This window comes from Anser cygnoides, chromosome 4 (genome assembly GCF_040182565.1).
Source record: "Anser cygnoides isolate HZ-2024a breed goose chromosome 4, Taihu_goose_T2T_genome, whole genome shotgun sequence".
NCBI classification, from domain to species: domain Eukaryota; kingdom Metazoa; phylum Chordata; class Aves; order Anseriformes; family Anatidae; genus Anser; species Anser cygnoides.
The window spans coordinates 35,160,030-35,175,107 of record NC_089876.1 but is presented as its reverse complement, the minus strand read 5'-3'; the positions used below and the strand labels follow the sequence as shown (position 1 = coordinate 35,175,107).

The window sequence follows — 15,078 nt, the reverse complement described above, 5'->3', positions numbered from 1 at the left end:
TGTACCACCAAAATATTCCACTACAATTTTTAAAGTCTTCTAACTCAGTGGCTCCCAGTTTTAATTGGATTTAAACTAAGAATAGATCCTTCAGCTGTAGACTGTGTATTTCTCCTTTCATCAGTTTTGTAGTCTGAAAATCTCTTAAAAATAATAATAAAAAAAATGGTCTTCTCATTTTATCTTGTAGATAACAAAATATTAGTGCAGATGTTATATCCTAAGGGAGGGGTTTGTATCATATTAACGTCACTAAGAACAAACAACTCCAGAAGGAAATGAGAAGTATTGTAAGTACCAATTGGATCCCAGTGTGCGTGCGTGCACGGGAGTGTGCAAATCCACATACCTATAGAGGTATCTGTATATATGCATTCACGTGTATGTGCACAGTGACTACCTTGCTTTCTTTAAGTAGATGAGCTCTGTGGAAGGATTATTTAATGAAGAAAGTTACACATTCACAGTAGGCTTGGCTTACTGCATTTGACTGCACGGGTATTTCCCAGCTCAGCTCTGAACAATGGCTAGTTACAAGAGGAAGCGATATCATTCTGTCAATAAAAATCAAATGGCACTGAAGGTCACTGTGGAAAAACAATGACAAGAAAGTAATACTTGTAAGAACTGTGAATTAGCAGTCGCATTTGTGTCTACAGTATAATATAACAATGCAATGAAAATATTTGGTGATCTTTATAAAACTACCGGTTAAAGACAATTAGAAAAGCAACAGACACAGAAAGAGAGGAGTTCAAATAAATTGCCACAGGCAGGGTTGGCTACAGTTTGAGAGTTTATGTAATTGTTTCCTGTTAATGCTTGCAGTTTAGCAATTTGACTAACTATCTGTGACATTTCAAATATCCTCCTTCTGAGAAAATCACTTGCATCAAGTTTCTGGATGGGGATATGAATGCAGCTGCAGGAAAATATAATATGAGGCCGAATTTTTAGAGATCTAAGTGAGTTGACAGTGAAAACAAATACACAAATTAAAGGGAGTGAGACTGTTCACTGGCTTCTGGCAAATTGAGGTTTTTACTGTTTCAGGAAAAGTGGCATGTCAGTCAAATACCAACAAAGACATTGTAAAGCTTACCAGAGAAACTAAGGGTTCTCCTTAGGCAGATTAATCACTGACAAAAGTAAAAGTAACAGCCTATTTACATTACTGATCTATCTGGGAGGTGAAGCCAAGGACATTTTACCCTATAAATCCCCAATCCTTATGAAAATAAATAATTCTATAGCATTTGACTGCACGGAGTCTCGCAGACTTCAGCGGGATGACCTGTAGAGCATAAAACTGAGGGCTCATGCGAGTCTTTGGATCAAGTTTAAATGTACAGCAATCCTGCTCCCAAATGTTCAGTAATATCCCAGCTAGCAAATGTGCCTGTGCCCTCCAGTACAACATGCATTTTTTCCATGCTGTTTACATTATCACTTGCTAAATTTATCACAGTGCTTCCCTAGCATTGCATGGCTTTCCAGCCTGGGAATTTCAGATGCAACAGAGTGCTTGCTCCTGCCACACTTTCAAAGATAACCTACCCTGTACAGTCACAGTTCACTAGCGACTGTCCTACAAGGCAGCTTATGAGAAATGTTCACATGCAATATTGGAGAGTAGGCTTACTCCAGCACTACTGAATGTAGGGTCTCGTGGAGATCCACAGGGACAAATAGCGTTGTGTCCTTCCTGTTGCGTAGCTTAGATCATTGGCATGTTCTTTTATTCACCGTGTTTCAGCTGAGAATGTGGAAGGAAAGAGGATGTTTAATGGGGAAGCAACACTTACAAGGAATGAGCGATACCCTCGTGAGTTGCCATGACCTTTGAAAAACAGGATAAAACCTCAGCAGCAAATGGAGCCAGCCTGCTGCATATGTAGCACATGCATCAGGACAAAATTCCTTAAAAACAGTAAATGACAGGAAGCCATCTGACTGCATCTAGATATGAATGTATGCAGCTTAGCTTAAGCAATGCTGTGCCTTTATGAATGCATTTGACTTTTAAGTCTGTGTATAAAGGATCCTCAGAATTTGATTCAGGTGAGACCAGAATCCCAGAGCAGAAAATGTTAGATTGTTTCCTGAGCTCAGAGTGCCTGCAATCACTAGCATGCTCCAATCCCAGAACAGCAGGTGAACCAGCACAGGTAGGAGTAGGAGAAATTTTCTTGCCTGCACTTGGTACCTATGACCATGGTTTAAAAGAATAAATTGCCTCAGTCCCACAGCCTTCCACTAAGCTAGAACAGCCACCTGAGGGTTGGTCTTGATATGGTGGTTTGTGTTTTTTTTTCATTCCAGAGATTCATAAGAAGTCTTTCTGTGTCAAACATCTAGCAAAGATCTCTTCTGCAAATGGCTTTGTCAGAAAAAAGTCTCTTTCCTTCTAAATACGTCTGAGTTGGTCACATCAGTGGTGTGACAACAAGGTGTGAAACATTTTCTTGCATGCTACTTGACTTTTTAAAAGGCAATCAGTAAAAACTCGATGGACTCGATGATCTTGAGGTCTCTTCCAACCTAGAAATCTGTGATACTGTGATACTGTGAAAAAAGAACTATTTGCAAATGCTTCAGGTTCAATGAAGCTATGCCATACATCCTCCCGGTTGCCTGCCACAAGGTTAAAGGTAGCTTTACCTCTGGTGTAGACGTAAGTGTTGTACACATCTAGTGCCAGCAAGGTTGAGATACAACAGTTGTTAATGAATATGTTAATTGTGTCTGAAGGATGAAGGTCAATGTGTGTTTTACAAAGATTCTTAATGTTTCTGTTATTTAAAAAAGAAAAAAGAAAACTAATGTAGAGTCCAGAATTTAATTCATTTTCAGACTGAATGCAGTAGCTGTATTGTTTTCTGTCTGATGTATCTTCTTTTTCCTCATCCCCCTCTGTCTTCCTGTCTTTCCTCACTAGAAAGAAATATAGGAAAAAAAAAAAAAACTTATCAAGACTACATGTTTTCAGCATAAATGCTTCCATATGTATTTCTCACAGCAGCTAATGTCATCATTTTTTTTTTCCTCTGTAGCCAGGAAGGGGCAGAATATCATCTGTTTTTCAATGATGGGTAACTGGATATAGGATGTAAGAGAATGGCAAGAGATTAGTCAATAACCAGGAGAACTGGAACTGTGAAAGAGGCTTCTTGCATGAAAAATAATAAGTAGTTTAGTATCAGTCTTCAGAAGGAATATTATGTGAGGCAGTAAATTCCTGAGAGAAGGAATACTTGTGTGTTGGTTTTTGTTGTCTTTTTTTAGTGGGCATAGACCATGCATCCCATAAACTCCATCTGTAGGATCCGAAAGGCATATGCTCTTTTCTTTTTGTGTACGTGGAATGCCTCAGTTTTATTAAATACCTGCTGGTAACTATTGCTATTTGAGTTAACATCAGTTAAGCTCTTCACAGAAAACACTCTCTTAAGTGACAGCAGCTACCCAAAATGCTACTTCAGAGGTACAAAGGTGAGGCCTTACTTTCATACTGCATACACGGGTAGGATGTGCCACCTACCACAGCAGCTGTTCTAACAAATACACTAACCGTTCTAACTCAGAAAATTAGAAAATAATTATTTCTCAGAAACGCAGGAACATAATACCATCTGATGTCATATAAATATGTTGACCCTCTTCTGGAGCTACCAGAAAACAAATATTAGTAGCAGTTTACCTGTAGGGAATGCCATCTTCAATGCTCAAGATTTGGGTGACAGCCAGCAGCCTGGAGAGCCACGCTGTCATTGTGAGTTGGTAATCTCTAAATGGTGATACTGGAGAGCATTTCCCAGCTCACAGGGCCTGCTGATGTCTCCCACCACATCTCTGTGCTGGGGGAGACCAGGGCATGCATTGCCTTCATATCATATCCTGCTTTTTGTGAGTGGGGAACACTAGTAAGGACACTTGAAAACAAGTTCTGGTGTATTCTGACCACAAAGCATACTAGCCGTGCACTATAGACATGTCTTTAACAACTACACCGATATAGAAGAAAGGCATATGTATACAAGGGAAGTTGCTTTAAGCCTGCAGCAATTATTCTTCTCCTCCTTTCAAAACAGAAACATAGTCTATGTGACTCTGTTGTTTGCATCCTGCTTCCTTCTTTATCACTAACAATAAAAGCAAGCTTAGAATGACATAGGCAGTCAGAGATCAGAGATGTGATATTGTGAAAGCCCCAGTCATCAACCTGCACAAGCATTAGCATGGTGTGGAAGCAGACGTTGGGGTGAAGTTATTAAAGCTATTCTCAGCACCTCATTTATGGTCTGGGAAATGCTCATTGGGAAATCATCTTTGATGTCACGGCAGTTAAAGTGTGAGGGAAAAAAATGAAAAAGTGTTCCACATTAAATGGTTTTTATACCATCCTTGGCTGGTAAAGCTCCTCAGAGTGGAAAAAAAAAAAAAGCGCTCATCTAATGCAAATAATATGTAATGCATTGTGTGTATACAAAGAATACAGGCAATTTGAATCCTTAATGTTCTCTTTCAGAGGACAGGAAAATTGAAAAAAATAAATAAATTAAAGTGATAAGTCTTCCCTGCATGCATCTTTTCTCTCTAGTACTTTATAATTAATGTTATTGTCACCTATTCTAAGCTTTCTTTATGCTCTCTGGTCTATACAGTGCTGGTTACTATGCAGTCTCTGGGCAAGGTAAAAGAAAGTCAAGAAAAATGGTGAATGCATTAGTAGACAGTCTGTTACTGATTTTGTTCAGCCTTGAACTATGATTGTTTGAAATGTCAGCATCAGGAGAAATATATCCATTCGCTTATGTATGTGAGAGTTTTCTTTAGAATGTCGTCTTATTGTTTTTGTTCCTGACAAACTTCATATACACACACATTTAATCACGCAGTACAAATTCAATAGTGCAATTACCTCTGTGACTTTTACAGAGGCTTCCCATATACTGAAGAGGCAGATTGAATTGCAAGGCAGCATGAATTACAGAGATAGTTCCATCAAGTGTTTCTGGTGATGTTATAAACAAACAGAATGAACCTCAAGTCACCAGAAATCTGAGACAAAATTATAGCCCCATGCTTCAAATAAAAGCTTGTGAAAAATTAATGTGTGAATGTTAAATTAATAGTGTTCATTTTGAAAATGATAAAAAGGAGCATGTCTTTAAAATATGCCTGCCTGCCTTTCCTTTCTTTAGTGTTCAGGAGGCTTTCCATCAAAGAAATGTGCTATGACTTTCCTCTTGCAAAATAAAGCTGGCTCAATGCTCTCTGATTTGGAGACACATTTGTGAATACTTTCAGCAGTTTAAAATTCTGTAGGGTGGCTAGCCCTCTAATCCATACTCTCCAAATTATTTTTGGCCAGGCTGAGTTAAAGCCTATAATCATGGGGCACCAACTGTTCTTGCGGCTGCGGCACAAGAGGAAAAAGGAGATTGCACATGCCCATAGGATGATATGCAAAATATGTGTCCCTTAAAAAAAAAAAAAAAAAAAAAAAAAAAAAACAAGGATAAATGAGATTTTAGGGTATTTTCAGCCTTGCTCAAATACAGTCAAACAGGGAGGTAAGAGGCTGGACCAAGAGGGGAGCCACGGCACTGAGAGGTGTGTGGTAGTGTGCCAGGGTTTCCCCTGGGGCATTTCTGAGCTGCTGCAGCCTGGCCTTGCCTGTAAAAGATGGCAAAGCTGAGTGGTGTCCCTGAGAGGCCACATTAGGGTTGATCCCAGGTGCTTTCTTCTCTGACTGCCCACTCACACAACGGCCGCAGGCAAAATGTTTATCCTCAGATAGCCTCTGAGCACCATCCCTTTTTAAAACTTAATTCAGTACGAACTGATGGAGGGGGCTAGGTTGCTACCTCCACAGGATAAAATCAATGAGGAAATAAAGACTAGCAATTTGCCATTCTGAAGCCCCCAAAAAGCCTTTCATCCTTTATCGTGATGTATCGAAAGTGACATCCGTTCCTTACGTTAGCGTCTGCAGACTCTAATTATGCATGTAATCTAACAGCTGGGGGGAGTGGCTTTTGATGCTTTGGGCTGCAGGATGCTTTGGAAGGCTAAAGAGTGCTTGCTAATAATAGGATCTCAAAGACGTTATGTAGGTCTCCTTGTGGAAAGGTCCCTTTTCTCTCCCACACAGAGCTGACCACAGGGCACTGAAAAGCAGCGTTCAGCCCCCTGAGGTTCCCCTTCTCCCCGAGCTCCCAGCAGCTCTGCTGCCTGATATCCTGCCATCCCCCAATTAATCAAGCTGCCCGGTTTTGTTGCCTGAGAGAGGCCTTTTCCTCTTCCTGCTGGGAAGGGAAGCCTGCTTTGTCCTTTTAGCCATTTCCAGCCCCAGGATCTGCAGATGGGGCTGGGCAGCAGGGAGGAGGTGAGGAAAGAAAGACGGGCCTCTGCAGCCTGCAGGGGGGAAAGAGAGAGGTTGGCTTCAGACCCTTGCAGCCGGAGTGCCTTCTGAGAAGGAGAAAGAGGGGTTGTCAGCCCCCTGCCTGGGCTATAAGGGCAAGAGCAGCTTCTGGGTTTCATTTATTTTGCCCATTAGTTGCCCGCAGTGGTTTGCAGAACGGCAGCTACAAAAGGGAAGTTCTGAGGTCCTCAGAGTTATTATCCCCTAAATTGCCTTTCCCTGGCACATGTTTATAAACAGCCCTCCCTGTCACTGAAAACAGCTATCATGCTCAATTCAAGGCTTTCCTGTGGGAGTGAAATGCTAAAAAGGGGAGGAATTCAAAAGCCCCTAACATCACCTGGGTGCTTTCCATGCTGAGCTCCATTCATCACTGCCACATCCAAAGGCTTTAACCCCTCATAGCGCCTCAGCCTAGCCCATACAGAGGGACAAAGTTGCCAGACTAAAACTACTGAAAGCCAAGCTTGCTGCAGCATCCGGGGTCCCCACCTCTTGCGACATCCATGGCCTGCATGACAGGTTGGAGAAGGTTCAGGGAGACACCACATACAGCGATGCAGCAAGGAATCAGAATAGGAAAAACATTTATTATGGGTGTCAGAAATGTCTGATACCATTAAGGACAGACAAGGAACATTCCCCAGGGCCGGTCACAGACCCAGAGCAGCAGCATGCTCATTTCCTGAGATGCAGCCCCAACCACTCTTTTCCCAGAACGGGCTCCTACAGAAGGAGTGGTTTATTTGGCAGTGGGAACAACGAGGAAGGTAGTGATTTACCCTTCCACAACAAACACCAAACCTGGCCACTTGCTCTGGACAAGGTAGCTGATGTCTGCTGAGTGTGCCCAATGTGCCCTGTGTCAGAAGGCTGGTGGTGGAAGGGTCTCTGATGGCACAGAGTTGTGCAGGAAGTGTAATGAAGGAAGGACGTCTCTGCCCTAATCGATCCCTTCTGGACTACACTTCCATGTCTTCCTTTATGTTAGCTGTGGCATATTGATACCACGCGAGAAAACCAAGCCTCAAAATGGAGTCCAATGATTGTTTTCAGTGAGAGACATAACATTCTTTTTCCCCTGATTTATTAAGCAATGTAATAGCTGGATCTTCAGGCAGGTTTTTTTTGTTTGTTTTTTCCAGTTGAGTTTGTCAGACAGAGTTTGGGTACTGTTGGTTCTCCTGGCCATGTCTAATTTTCCTAAGATTTTCTTTGGAAATAAATTCTTATATTCTCTCAATGTGTGGAAATAGACAGTTTTAGAGGTAAATCAGACAGTACATTGCTTCCTATGTGGGCTAAGAGCAGGAGCCGCTCCTTCAAAGCTGGGCTGGGGTGAGATTTTCTCTGTAATCCCTGGAAGAAGTCCACAAGGAACTGCTCAGGCCAGGTCTGTGGGGGTGATAACATGTGGAACAGACAGAGCTGGGGGTGCCAGCACAACCCCCTCAACTGATTATATCTTAAGGGGAATACATACCCTGTATCCTGGTGCCAGGAACTCCTGCCTATCCTTTTCTTCCAGCTTTTGGTGGAGCAAGAAGCAGCAGACTCCCCAGCTTTCTGCTTTCTCAGCTGACCCAGAAGAGAGGAACAACTTTCCCTGAAACTACCAGCAGTGACACAGATCTATTATGTCTGCTGTTGAGTCACAAATGTCTTTTGTATAGAAACAAGGGGGAAGTGAGGATTGCTGTTCAAACGCTGCTTTCTCTCCTTGGACTGGCCATAGGGTGCCTGTGCTATTCTGGGGACAACAGTTACTCTGTGTCCTTCATTCTGCATGCTATGGCCAAGGCAAAGAAGATTTGTCTTGCAGAGAACTGAGGAGTGAGTCAGCTCTGGAGTCAAGGACAGACCCTGGGAGCGTTGCATCCTAGTTTCCTTTCCTCTCCCTCACATAGCATCCCAGAGAATTTTGAAGAAGTCAGGGGTGCAACACAAAACCCTGGGAAAATTAATAAGCAGTTTCTGTAATGGCCAATTTTTACAGTACTGGAACTGCAAACTGAGACCTGCAAACTGAGAAGACAAGAAGATTCCAACTGAGCAGGATATCAGTTAAATTAACTTTTCCCCCCATTCCCTGCACTTGCCAAGTTCCAAGATACTTTACCAAGAAAACAAGAACCAGATCGCACGAGTGTTTTCCATTTAGATTTTGTCTAAGCTAAAGACACTAAAGAAACCTTTAGGGAAAATTAAGAGAAAAAGAAAATTGGCTCACTCGTCCCACTTATTGCTTTAATAGAAGGAAATGAAACTTCAGGCTGTAGTTCTTAAACCCAAGGCCCACAGCAATCTGTCACTCTGTGTTTTCCCATGGAACTGGGTAAACACAATACTGTTTGGCCTTTAATAAATGAGAAAACGAACACATGAAGGAGCACTTGATCAGAAGTGACAAGAGCAAGAGCAGAACGATCCAGAGGAATAAATAAAACTGTGAAATTTAATAATAATATTCCCTAAAACTATCACAAATTCTTTTCTGACTATTGCACAGGTTCCCTGAATACATTCTTCCAGAGACTGAGCTGTCTTCCATCACCATGTTCGTTGCTGCTACTGTTTTAACTCTCTCAGGACAAGGAAACCACCTCAAAATGCAACTGGAAGGTGCTTTAAGAAGTTATACTCTCATGTTTTCTTTCAAGGTAAGTGTGAATTTTTGTTTTGAGAAGTCTAATTAAAGTTAACTGCCTATGGAGAAATGATGGGCTTGCGTGCTTCAGCTCTCCCTAGGGATATGCCCTTCCCAGCTGAATTAAGTTGCCACTGTGTTTCACTAATGTGCATCTGATGCTTAATGAATTGGGGTGTTATTACCATTGGGTAGAGGTGGATTAAAATTGAGTCCAAAGCCTTTCCATTCATTCCACTAATTATTCTCTGCATTCATTGCACACAGATGAAACGATGAAAGGCTCCCTGTTGTGCGGGATTTGGACATTTCACACTTGGAACATAAATTGGGCTGATTATCCATACAGCATTATTGTCACATTTGTGGGTTTTGGTGCCAGGAAGCAATAAGCTGTGAACTGCCGTATTCCCAGTGTCTCAGCCTCCGGGGATGGGAAGGAAAACCCTTTCTTTGTATGTCCTTCTTCAATTTCGTATCTAGATCATTTTGGCTCATAGGCCTATACCAGAGATAGATTCCCCTCTCCTCTCTCCAAATGTACAAGCAGCCATCACTCTGAAGCTTTGCAGGCATTCAGATCATGCTTCTAAAAATCAGCTTCCATTCCTCCATTCCCATACTCACAGGTTTCAAGAAAAAGGCAAAGCACTGAGATGCTGTAAGTGGCTTCTCTTGGCACTATCTGCTGGGGAACACAGTACAGGAAATCTTTTGAAATAGATGGCTTCTCACACAAATTACACTCTGCTAAGAGACTTCAAGGGATTCTAGTTCATGGTTGATTCTTATCCAGGCAGAAAGTCTTGAGTGTTTTGGATTGCCCCTCTTTTAGCCTGACTTTTCTTAGTCAAGGGGTAGACAAAGTCTTTACTGTTGGGATGCTGGTGTCCCAGGGGCAGACTGCTCTGCCATAAAGACACGTTCAGCCCTTAGTTGCTGATCCAGTTATGCAAGTGCATTGCCTCATGTGCTTTCTGTAGTATACTGAAGTCCCTTCTCCATTAAACCAGGGTCTGATGAAAACCCAGCACTGCACCAAATACTGGATCAGGACTTAACAGTCACGTCTTTAGCCTGTATTCTTCCAGAAAAGCCTGACATTTTTGTATGTGTACATGTATACAAAGAGGCTGACGATATACAACATATATGCACAACCTCATCTTACAGATAATATAGCCAAGTTTCTGAGGTACCCTTAATTCTGGAGTTTCAAAAGAACCAATTAAAAAGAAATCTTTGGATGTCATAAAACTTGAGACATTTGTGTGAAATATTTCTATTTTGAAGAAACATTTCAGAATATTCAGATTAAAAGCTGTTTTGTCAAAAATCTACCAATTATAGCAAAAGGGAAACTAATGAGGAAAGCAAGTCTGGCACAGAACTGAACAAACTGGAGGCATCTCATACATAAACTTGGAATCAGATCTTACTCATGTCCCATGGATGTGTGAAATAAACTGACAGTTTGCTTAGTCAAATGTCTTGTCTGGCTGATGGCTGCAGCACCAGCACATGAAAGAAACTATGTAAAACAGGGGACTAAAATTATTCTTCAGCTGTACTCCAATAACAATGTTAAAAGCAACAACATCTGCATTATGTGGCAGAGGCAGTATAAAAAATGACTGTTAACCTCACATACTGCAAAAACTAGGGAGGTGTTAAACAATTGCATTTCCATTTTGGGAAAACATGACTATGACTGTATCCTTGACAGAAATAAGCTATAATTCCAAAAATAAGAAGCAGAAGTAAGCCATAATTTTTTAGCCTTTCAGAATTTCATAACCATTGCCAGTATTAACCAAGTCACAGACTTCAGGGTAATTGCTCCTGGAAAACTTTGGAATATCCTAAGCAAAACATAAATACAAATTATTTTTAAAATAGTGGCTTCTAATCCCAGAGTTGAGGGAGCTCACTTGAGAATTTACCCTTTGACATATTAGGACTGAATCTTAGGGAAAAGTCTAATGTTATTTTGTGCAATTGGCAGAATTGCAGCTCCAATTTTTCCTCACACCCACCCTATCTAGATTCAAAGCCACTCTCATATGAGTGCTTTTAGTAAGTTTGGGAGTAACTCCGAGGACGAAAATTTAATGGGGTCCATGTACTGTTATCGCAAGCCCATGTGTGTTCCTACCAGAACATGACTGGCCCTTGACAGTCACAGACATGCACCAGACACATGCAATCTGTTTTGGGGGTGAAGTGGCGCTATCAATAGTGAGAAGACAGGCTGGCCATGGGAGTATGGGACTTTTCTTACAAAGTCCTTTATCTTTTTGCTGCAAAGGCAGTAGGATTTTGTAGCCTGCCAGGGTGTAAGCTATTCATTGGTTTTCGAGCTGTGTGGTAGCAAAATATAGCCAATGATGTGGATACATGGACACATCATTCCCACTCACTGATTTGCAGTCCTAGGACTAAAGTGCCTCTTAGCCCATGCCCTGCATGGTACAGACTGAGCCCTCGGGGTTTAACCATGCACTGAATGTTGATAAAATGTTTTGTAAAACAGTCGGTATACTTACCTTTTAAAGTAAAATAAAAAGGTCAAATATTTTGCAGAAGTGAGACTGAAACTGCTGTACGTTATCTGCGTGCCTGCTAAATGCTGGTCAAACTGTTTGTTACTCCAAAAAAATGAAAATAACATTCATATAGAGCTGTTCTTCTATGGAGACCATTACATCATCTTGAACCAGACACATACGCTGTTTAGACTGTGTTTATGTGTTAAATCAAAGCCATCTAAGTCAACGCAGCGTTCATGAGCCACTGCTACATGCCCTTGCCACTGAGTTTAAACCATTCATAGTAACACTGTCCAACACACAAGTACATGACATTTTTATTGATAAAAATCACACTTAATTACCTTGCACACCATGGTTACACAGCACTTACCAGTCAATGCTGAGACGGGTACGTGGCAACTTCTTCCTTTGAAAAAGATTATATAAGTAACTATAAAAATAATAACAATAAAAAAAATAATTCCATAGAATAGGACTCCCTGAGCAAGAAAGATAGTTAGCTAGATATATTCTGCAGGAGCTTTGTTATCATGTTGGGATTTATATGTTCTGTAGGCCAGCTGCTAAAACATCCTCCAGTGGGATGTTAATAAAATCTTCCTGAGGGGAAAAGTAATATACCAGACAAAGAGATTTAAGGAAGAGGGGGGAAATTTTCCCAGAAAGAGCCACCTCGGAGAGGAAAATATCTCAGTGGTGAGCACATTCACAGGGTAGGTGGGATTACCTCCACACATTGCCATACCCTGGGCCCTCCACCTGGCACAGGCCAAATACACAGGCTAATACAATTCTCTCTCGTGCTTCTGCTGTGCATCACTTCCACCAGGCTGTTGTGCCAGCCAGGGGCATGAGACACCGCTCCATCAAGTCCCCCAACCTATATGCTGACATATATTCCCTCATGGAGTCTCACATTTGATAAGATGTCCTCTGACGTGAGATACTGAACCAGAAATGCCTCGTTTTGCCCCCAGAGGTGTCCCTCACTGTCAGCAGTGAGCAAGACCAGACCTTGTGGGAATACTTGGCAGCTTGTTGAAAACTAAACGTTTACCTCAGACATGAAGATTTGAATTGCAGCATTAAACATAACATTTGACTGGAGTGCTTGGAGTCACCGATAAAAGCAGGGGCGTCGCCTGTTTATTTTCCTGTTGGGAACATCTTGTGGGCTTTCTTGCTCTGCTGATGGTTATGAATGTGTTGTTGCTTTGAACAGAGAACACAGGCCTAGGGACTCTTCATTAGAGAGGAGTGACATACAGCATGCAGATGCTGTGCATGACATTTCTTGACCGGAGAAGGGTTCAGTGCTCTTGGAATGAAGCCCTGCATGCATGATACCAAAGCTATCCCGGAGCTCAAATGAGGAATCTGAACTTAAAGGAATGTTTGCTCATTCGTTCACCCTTAATTAGTTTGTATCCACTGAAGCCATAATACACTGTAACTCATTGACTGAACATGAAAGGCAACAAATTGGTTAATTGAGAGAGAGCAATGCAGTGCCTGCTCTGTCTGTGGGAGCCAGGGCTACTGCTCCCCAGGCAGAATTGCCCTCAGAAGGGCTGTGGGGTTATCACCAAACTGATCCCATGCACCCTCTGGCAACAAGGGCAGCAAACAGCCCATTGTGCTGCAAGGCTCCCGCAATGTGCCTCCTCCAACGCACTTCCTTTGCCCTCCCACACCCACCCCAGATGCACACCAATTTCCAGTCTGCGTGTCTGAAAGACCCTGGGTGCAAGCAACAGATGCTCTGGTTCTCTCGCTAATGCCCTTCCTCCCCCAAAGCCCCTTTTTGCCTCTCATGCTTCATCCCCCTCCGTCATTCCAAGGAACTGGGAAGTGAGAAATAAGGCTGAGCTAAGGCATTGCATTGCAGCCTGCACAGGGCTGGAGCAGTTGTCTTTTTATCTCCCAGGTTTGGAGAATTCGTCCACATATCCTGCTTCCAGCTGCTTAGCTGTCAGGTCTGCTCTGCTCAGCTCCCGCTGCCATTCAGTTTGAATTTCTGTGGAGAAAGCTCTCTCCACAACTTGCTTTTCCTAATGACATGCACAGCCCTCAGTTCAGGAGGGTCTGGTGAGACTTCTCATCTTCCCTTTTGGGGCACCACACGGACAGCCAAGATAGAGACATTTATTTGGTTCTAAAGGAAAGACTCCATTCTTTAATTGAAAAACAAAACAAAACAAAACAAAAAAAAAAAACAGAAAAAATCTAATAAAAAGAAAAAAAATCTATTAAAACCTTTAGTTACATCTGCCAGGCATTCCAGTGATAAAACAAATAGTGGTAGTTTTGTTCCACTTTTCATTAGAGACCTGAGAATTTGAATGTCTGTAGTGAATGCCAGCCAGTTGCTTTTACCTGAATCTAAAATAATTGAAATAGCAAACATGACATGACATTCAGCTGGAAATTCAGCCAGCTCAGAAAGTAGCATCACCAAAGTCTAGCCAATGCTGCTCTATAGCTCTTCTCCAGCAAAATGGAACTATAACTATTGCAAGAACAGAGCGCTTGCAGGATATTTCTTTTCAATTTTGCTGCCAGAAATATCACAGTTACCTTTCAAATGTCTGCAAACATTCCTGAGAGTCTTGTGATACTGAAATACCCAGTAGTTTTCCAAGCCAAGTCATCAAATCCTGAGAATTTGAAACTCATTTTTAAATGAGTTTACTAATGCTTAACTTGCATTTGTGCCTATCTCAAAGCCTCTTCATTGTATCCTAAGAACAGGATGTCATCTTTGCCTGTTAACATGTTCAAATTATGAACTAACTGGCTTTCATTTTGATTGATATCATATAGATTTCTTTAGGTTGGGTAATACACTATTTTTTCACATAAGGAAGACAAGACTTAAAGATTCCTTTTTAGCATAATGTATCTGCCAAAAATGGTATTAGATTGAACACTGAATGGAATTATCTCAGTCAGGGAAGAAATAAAAAAGGCCTGGACTAGTTCCATACTTTAAAGAGAAGTTGTGTTATACTATTCTGGAGCTAAAAGATATAATGTCAGTTTGAAGAGTTTTGGTTGGGTTTGGGCTTGGTAGTTCATTAGAGAAACTTGATTACTTGTTTTGAGCTTTTTCTTTTTCTTTTTCTTTTTCTTTCCCATTTCCTCATTCTGATGCCTAAGTACACAAGCTTCTTTATCCACATGCTCTTGCCTCACTTGGAAAGAAAAATCAGTTGGGCTTGTTTATACCTGTGTGTTCCTACCAACTGATGACAGTGCATACCATTATCCCTCATTAGGGTGATGAATACTTACAGCTGTGCATATGCTCAGACTTCTTTGCAACCTTTTGGACATGAACAAAAACTGTGAATAGGACGGTCTGCTGCTCTGAGAATGTGCAGCACTTCACAGTCACTCACATGCACGTACAAATTTAGAGCCCAGCTGAAAGCAAACCTCAGTGTCATAAT

The 15,078-nt window shown here is 41.7% G+C and overlaps 2 long non-coding RNA genes across 3 annotated transcripts in view; one reads left to right on the top strand and one right to left on the bottom strand.

The window, feature by feature from the left end:
- The window catches only part of LOC125184567 (uncharacterized), a 151,898-nt gene that overhangs the window by 36,116 nt on the left and 100,704 nt on the right, over positions 1-15,078 (top strand). The window contains exons 2-3 of one of the 2 annotated variants that reach the window (XR_010831079.1): positions 8,937-9,087; positions 9,342-11,963. This is a non-coding gene — a long non-coding RNA (uncharacterized lncRNA). Of the gene's footprint in view, positions 1-8,936; positions 9,088-9,341; positions 11,964-15,078 lie in introns of those variants that run through there. The other variant, XR_007168786.2, reaches the window with a different exon arrangement.
- On the bottom strand, positions 1,055-15,007 carry LOC136790680 (uncharacterized). Its single transcript, XR_010831080.1, has 3 exons — positions 14,921-15,007; positions 11,997-12,032; positions 1,055-2,934 (listed from the first exon to the last, which is right to left on the bottom strand). It is a non-coding gene; the product is annotated as an uncharacterized lncRNA (long non-coding RNA).